This window comes from Lolium rigidum, chromosome 5 (assembly GCF_022539505.1).
Source record: "Lolium rigidum isolate FL_2022 chromosome 5, APGP_CSIRO_Lrig_0.1, whole genome shotgun sequence".
In the NCBI taxonomy this organism is placed as follows: domain Eukaryota; kingdom Viridiplantae; phylum Streptophyta; class Magnoliopsida; order Poales; family Poaceae; genus Lolium; species Lolium rigidum.
In genome coordinates, this window is record NC_061512.1 from 183,236,186 (window position 1) to 183,244,522 (window position 8,337).

Here is an 8,337-nt window from a genome sequence, read left to right on the forward strand (position 1 = left end):
GTGCATCTTGGCATGCCAAGCAATGTTGCCTTTGGAGGTTTTCATTTTATTTGCACGGAAAATCCATTTTTCATTTTACGATTGTCGAGAAGTGCTTTTTCGTGAAGCGGCTACCAAGTATTTGCTCCAAATTTGGACCAAACCATTTTTCATGAATAGGAAGGCACACTTTATATACAAATCACCGGGTGTTTCCGTCGCAGAAGCTTCGGGCGCCCCTCGCGAAAAATACAAAATCCCGTCGATTCGGCGGGAAGCGGGTTAAATCCGAACTACAGCTCCATCATTGCTTGCTCGTGATTTTTTGTAAAAATCATTTTTAGGTACAAAACATGGTATTTTATCATAGATCCGGCGAGAGTCTCGCAAGATGTAACCCGAGGTAACACGGGCTTGGCCGCGGTTTTGACCGCATGTTGAATCGGGCCCCAATATTTCAAAAAACATCGAAACAACGTGAAACCTCCGCCAATCGTCATTTTATGTGACATGGCATCTAGGAAAAATAACAAATTTAGAATAATTCCAAATTTGTAGGAAAATGTTCACATAAATGACCTACCGTGTACGAAGATTCATGGCTTCCAAGGCAAATGGCCAATGTTTTGGCTCGTTGCACGGCATAGTTTGTTATCATGTTCCCAAATTATGCACACATGTGCATCTTGGCATGCCAAGCAATGTTGCCTTTGGAGGTTTTCATTTTATTTGCACGGAAAATCCATTTTTCATTTTCTGATTGCCGAGAAGTGCTTTTTTCGTGAAGCAGCTACCAAGTATTTGCTCCAAATTTGGACCAAACCATTTTTCATGAATAGGAAGGCACACTTTATATACAAATCACCGGGTGTTTCCAGTCGCGAAGCTTCCGGGCGCCCTCGCGAAAAATACAAAATCCCGTCGATTCGAGCGAGAAGCGGGTTAAATCTGAACTACAACTCCATCATTGCTTGCTCGTGATTTTTTGTAAAAATCATTTTTAGGTACAAAACATGGTATTTTATCATAGATCCGGCGAGAGTCTCGCAAGATGTAACCCCGAGGTAACACCGGGCTTGGCCGCGGTTTTGACCGCATGTTGAATCGGGCCCCAATATTTCAAAAAACATCGAAACAACGTGAAACCTCCGCCAATCGTCATTTTATGTGACATGGCATCTAGGAAAAATAACAAATTTAGAATAATTCCAAATTTGGAAAATAAAAAATCCATTATGTAATTGAAACCTATTATTTTGTTATTGTTGTAGAAATTACTGCTCTGCCCACTTCCATTTTTACTTCTTTACCCCTTTTAACCATCCTCACTCACGAAACGCCGCCCTCCTCCTCACTCCGCCGCCCTCGTCCTCACGAAACGCCGCCCCACTCTCACTCCTCTCCGCCGATCCGCTGCCTCCTCCGACCTCCGACGCTGCCTCCTCCGATCTCGCGACGCGCGGAGGCGCCGCCACATCGACCGGTCGCAGGTGAACCTTCTCCTTCTCCTGCGAATCTTCTCCTTCTCCTGCGCCGCTAGGGTTTGGGGATTCGATTCGAGCCGTTGCGGCGCCGTTCTCTTCTGCCGGATTGCGTCGCTTGTTTGGATTTGGGGGTTCTCTTTCGTGTCGCTAGGGTTTGGCTGGATTTGGTTGGATTTGGGGTTCTCTTCTGCCGCTAGGGTTTGGCTGGATTTGCGTCGCGTGGTTGGATTTGGTGGGGGATTCGGGGATCCCTAGGAGCGGGATGAGCGAACGTCTCTCTCCTCCGCCTGTTTTCCTCTTCTTCGCCAGATCGAGCGAGCGCCTCCCCCGGTACCTACCGATCGATCCATCCCCCTTTAATCCACTAGCTTTTACCACTAGCAATCCACTAGCTTTTACCAAGATCTTATATCCTGTTGTCCGCGAGATCGCAATCCACTAGCTTTTCCTCGATTTCTTCGTTCCTCCGGAGTCCGGCGGGCGCAATTGGTACGACTTGCGACGGGACGATGATGGAAATTCTTGCATTCTTTCGCCGATTCGGGGTTTTGGTTGCTCGAAATTGCTCGAGGGAAGCTGTTTTCCTTTAGTTTGGGTACACCGTGTAGAGCTACAATACTGGTATCTAGGGTGTGAATTCGCATGGCGCATCAACGCATATGCTTTATATATTATACATGCCTTTTGTTGTGCTCATAGCTGCTGTGGGTTCACCTGATTGAAGTTGTTCGCCTTTGGAGGGATTTAACATATATATGGAGGCTATGTTCACCACTTGATAGATGTTGGTTGCTTTGTTGTCCACGTTTGTCATGTCTTGTGATTGTCGGATGTGCATTTTACATTTTGTGAATGGATCCATGCATGTTTTAATGCAAGCAATTAATGTCAAAACATGGTTCATTATCACCCTTTTTCTATGCACATGCACGTCTTCGTACCTCTCTAATATGCAAATCCTTGTTTGTTTGTAGCATTCTGTAGATGTCATTGCTTGGTTAGCTGAATTTGGACCGATGATGTCGCTGAATTTGGACCGATGATGTGTACTGATTGCCTTGTTACCAAATATTGATGTGCTGCTGTTTCATTCTGAGAATAGATACCACTTCTTCCTCTGTTGCATCAGTAGTACAATTTTGCGTAATTTCCGTACTAGCAGATCAAATATTTATGCCACTTTAAAACCACTTCAAGGTTTATAGTACTTACTTATGTTAACATTTTTAGTGGTTTACTGCTAGCTTTTTATCAATCTATCCAATATGGTGACATTGTTTTTATTTGACATTGCTCATTGCTCCTTGTTTATTAGGGTGATCATGGATCAGGACATTGCCATTTTTGTCCCGGCCGGGCGAGAAAGTTGAGATCGTCGACCTTACCTCCTCCGACGATGATGGTGCAGCTTGTCGTAAAGCTAGGGATGCTGCTGCTGCTAAGCGCGCAGCTAAGCGTGCAGCTAAGCGTGCAGCTAAGCGCGCAGCTAAGCGTGCAGCTAAGCGTGCAGCTAAGCGCGCAGCTAAGCGCGCAGCTAGGGAGGCTGCTTGCTAGTGAGGCTGCTTGCTAGGCGTCTTGTCAAGGCGACACATCGAGGTAACACTCTATGGTCTTTCCTTATATGCGGGATAGTTACGGGATAGGTACAATACTTATGTCTTTCCTTATATGTAGGTCCCGGGATAAAGGGACGTGACACATATGACAAGTACTGCGTGTTTCCCAATCGTGTTAGCATGAATCTCGAACAAGTTAAAACCTTGAAGTATGAAGCTCGTATCGTTGAAACCAACAATTCCTTTCTACGTGTGCACTATGAAGGAAGGAAATACCCTGGAAGGCAAAGCAAAAATGGTAAAGAAACCCTTTCTATGCTTGCTGTAGTCTTTACATTGCTTCTATTTCCTTTCTATGCTAGCAGTAGAATCCCTTTCTATGCTAGCGATCATTGTTTACATGTGCTTGAACAAGCTTTTGCATATTAATATGTTGACAGTGACTTGCTCCATTTTTTTGCAGTACTTCACTAGGAAGTTCAGCAAGGCCTACATCTCAAAGAATCTTGACCTGCCAGCAAATGTGAAAGTGTTCTCCAACAAGGAAAGCTGTGGGAAAGTGAGGATGATCATGGGCAAAGGAAAGGAAGCAGGTGCACAGATCACAACAAACTGGAGAGTTGTGGTGGAGAATACCGGGATGGAGATAAATGATATCTTCATATTTAGGTTCCGTGTTAGCGCCAAAGATGGTCTCTTGTTGTTCGTTAAAGAACTCAAGTAATGACCTAGGCTGCATTCTCTAAGTACTTGTAATCAAACTTCTAAGTAGATGTTGGCTGGATCTTAAGTACCTGTAATAGCTAGGCTGGATCTTATGGGCTGTATAGCTCTTGCTTTTGGTCACTTTGGAGCACCATCTATGGTTGCTTTTGGTACTATGTATGGTTGCTTTTGGTGGTATGAAATGCGAATTATGGTTGCTTTTGGTGGTATGAAATGTGTGTTATGGTTATTTGGTGGTATGTAATGCAAGTTATGGCTTTGTAGGTCTGTAGGTGATGTATATGAAATTCAAGTTTGGTGAAATTCAAGTTATTGTCTTGCAAATTCTGAATTTAAACAACACAGCAGATTATATCTTATAAAACTGAAAGGATTACCTATCTAACAAGATCACTTCTATAGCATACTGGTAACGTCCAGTTCAGGCGAACTGGAGGTGCTGGGTTCGAGTGCTCGTGCCCCAGGTACCAAAACTTTTTTTTGCAAGTTCTGAATTTAAACAACACAGCAGATTATATCTTATAAAAGTGAATGGATTACCTATCTAACAAGATCACTTCTATAGCATATTGGTAACGTCCAGTTCAGGCGAACTGGAGGTGCTGGGTTCGAGTGCCCCAGGTACCAAAACTTTTTTTGCAAGTTCTGATTTTACACAACACAATCAGGTGCCAATTTAAGCAGCACAGCAGCAGAAGCAACACAAATCCAGGACAAAGCAGAACTTGCAAATACATAATTCATAATTTAAACAACAACAAACTTTGCAGATCCATAATTCAGTACAACCAAACACCATAATTCATGAATCATTCGGTACAAGCAAACAACATCCAGGTACAAGCAATGTTAAGACAAGCAACATCATCAATCACTCATGAAGAATATCCCAATACAAGCATTCAAGGAGAAAATCCCAGTACAAGCAAGTTGTAGCTGCAGACATCCATCCATTACTCATCATCGTCGATACCAAAAACAGGAACCCGATGCCCAGTCTTGTTACCTTCATCATCCTCGCAATGCGGTACATTGTCTGGTCGGGCTGATTTTGTTCCTCATCCTCGACGTCCTGCTCAACCACTACCTCCTTCCTCCTCTTCTTAATTTTTTGTACAACTACAGCATCAACTAATACACATTCCCGGTCCCTTCGCAATATGCTTTGCACATGTGATTCTTTAGTTTGCAGCGGAACTTCCGTTGAGTTGTCATCTTGGTAGCTAAGTCCAGTACCACCGACTCCCTTTTCAAGTTCATTTTCAGCCACACTCCAGAGATGCCGATGCTGAAATTTTTGCACAACTTGCCAATTTCCACGCAAAGCTGTGTCTGGCACATAGAACACTTTGGTTGCTTGTGTTGTCAAAATAAATGGATCATTCTTGTACCAGACATCTGCCTGTGTTAATGCTTTTGAAATGCCCATCATCCCGCACTCCGGTCTTCTTCTTGCCACCTAGATCAAACCAGTCACACCGAAATAAGACCACCGAACGGTGGACGCCTTCCTCTGGAGTTGTACGGCAACTTGATGATGCCTTTGAGCTGACCGTAGAAATCAATGTACTCATTGTCATGTTTTCCCTCGGAAACAATCCCACTCGTTTTGCGTCTTCCTATTTTTCTCCTGTCAACTGTGTGGTACCGGACGCCATCAACAATACATGCTGAATACACCCTCACTCTCTTGTCCGGTTGGCACGCCAAAGCATACAGATCAGCACTGATATCTTGCAAATTTCCAATCTGCACAAATAACCCAGGGTGAAAAGCACATATAGAAAATCAAGTGGTAACTGGACCAAGGCTAAAGATCTCACATGAGCCCGAAACCATTTAGCAAATCCATTCGCAAGCCATTTATCAACATTTATATTACCACCTTGCCGCTGCAACTCTTCCTTGCACGAGCTCGCAATGGCAACAAAATTTAGCATCAAAACAATGTTCATCTACTTTCACAAGATTTAGCATCAAAACTCTTCCTTGCACAGCCTGCAATGGTTGTATATGCACTACATGTTAAGAGATGAAAATTGCGAGATAGCATCTACTTTCACAAATAAGCATTTAGTTCATTTACATTATTGTCATTATTATACTGTGGAGCATGGCATGCTAATTCTTTCATAACAGATATCTCTAATATGGGTTCACAAGAAATTTGAAACTTTCACAAATAAGCATTTAGTTGACAGATGATGAAGAGATACATACGTGATGTATGGTTGAACCTCCGGGCAACTTCGGAGCACATACCAAACCATCTTGTCATATTCAGCACCAGCCTCCAAGTATTCTGACGCTCCAATGAAGTTGACACCATGCTTGAACACCGAGACATCACCAACATGAGAATCATCCCGCTCTATATTTCTGCCCGCCGGTTAAATCTCGTTTCCATATCGTCGAAGTACCTTGAGCAAAATGTCGGACACTCATCAACAACATATGCTTCCGCAATTGATCCTTCGAGGTCTAGCCGTGTTCCGCACATAGCGCTTACATGTAAGCAACCTTCTCTCAATTGGGAACATCCAACCATACTTGTACAGGGCCTCTAAGCAATGCTTCTTTTGGTAGATGCACAGCCAAATGGACCATCACATCGAAGAATGATGGCGGGAAGATCTTCTCAAGCTTGCAAAGGATAACTGGGATTTCCATTTCAAGTCTTTCCAGAACATCTCGCTTCAATGTTTTGCGAGCACGGCTCTCTAAAGAAGTTTCCTAGTTCGACAGCTTGCTTCATATATGTCCCGATGCATAATTCCTCGGAGGCTCTGCCGGTAATATTCTTTGAAGCAAGATATGGCGGTCGTGTGTTTTCAGCCCTTGAAGCTTGCATCCATCGGCGAAACACACTTGGATAGGTTAGCCGCGTACCCGTCCGGAAACCTCACGAGCCCTTATAAATTCACGGAATGCAAGCTTCTCTTCTTTACTCATCGTATACCATGCTTCGGGCATTTCAAATGATTCTCCATCTTCAACGAGGCCGTAGATGCAACTCTTTTCTTATGCCCATGTCTTCCAAATCTAGCCTTGAATTAAGTGTATCCTTTGTCTTCCCTTCGATGTTCGGAAATGTCCCAAGCGAGGTTGTCGCAGATGTTTTTCTCGATGTGCATTACATCGAGATTATTCCTCAACTTCAGCTCGACCGGTATGGCAAGTCCCACAAACACGACCTCCGGCTAAAGCATTGTCCTTCCTCCCGCTTTCTTTTCTTTTGAAGCTTTCCGGGTCTCACATCCTTGACCTTGTCAAGTTGCTTCGTTGCAGCTCCTCTTTAGTGAATTCCGACGGCTTCTCGCGGATTTCAGCCTCTCCATTGAATTCTTTGCTTTTTCGCCACCGATGGGTTCGATGAAGAAAGCGGCGATGGCCGATGAAGCAAATCTTGTTCCTTATTCTTTTCGAGCAAGGCTCTTTGTCGCACCGCACACACGCTCGATATCCTGCTGTGATCCTCCCGCACAAAGTGTGCGGTGCTGGGAAATCATGAATACACCATATGATTGCAGCACGGAGATCAAATTTATCGCGGCTCGGGGCATCGTAGGTACGTACACCCATCCGGAGGCTGCTGCGGTTCTTCTACGAGGGGCTCCATAAAGACGTCGAAGTCTTTTCCTGGAGACTACGGACTCGGAATCAGCAACGTCATCATAAAGTTTGGTCGGTCCATGCATGCCCACGGAGGAAGGTTGTAGGGCACCACAAAAACTGGCCACATACTCGTAGGAGTTACTCATGTTTCCAAATGGGTTAAAACCATCCGTGGCAATCCCGAGCCTTATGTTCCTTGCATCGGCGGCAAAGTCTTTATATGTATCGTCGAAGTCCTTCCATGCATCTCCATCAGCTTGGATGGCTGAGCTCATTATCCACGGAGTTGGCGCTTGATCTTGTGCCACTGCACCTCCTCCGATCCTTTCTCTGAAATGAACATCCTTTTCAACCTTGGAATCAATGGAAAGTGCCTCAAAACCTTCGCCGGTATCCGCTTCTTCCCATCTGCATCTATCCACCTCGAGGCATTGCATTTAGGGCAATTGTCAAGCTTGGCATAGTCCTTCGAAACAAGACACATCTATTCGGGCAGACATGGATCGAAACATAACCCGAGACCCGGTTTGCGGATTATGCTCAATGCATCATCATAAGACACTGGGAACACGGCTATTAGGGAAGCTGCGGGTTCAAAATATGGAGTATTGCATTGAATGCAGCATTGCTGATCCGATAGAAAGACTTGACGTGGAGCAACTTCACGGTGAAGGTAAATCTTGAAAATTTACCCCCTTCAACAGACTGCTCGCTTCGCCTCTTCTATCACATCGGCAAACAATGACCTCTCGTCCATCCTCAAGGTCTTCGGACATGTACGGATCCCTCAACGAGGTCGGGAATTCTATCATCTTCAAACCCATCCTCTTTCTCCAAACCATCTTGCGAACATCTTCGATAAAATCAAAGCTAGCATCATCACCATGGTGTCCTTGTGCATCGGAGTTCGAGCATGTTCGGGTTCAGCATGTTCGGGTACAACATGTAAAGGTTCTCCATGATGGATCCATCTATCA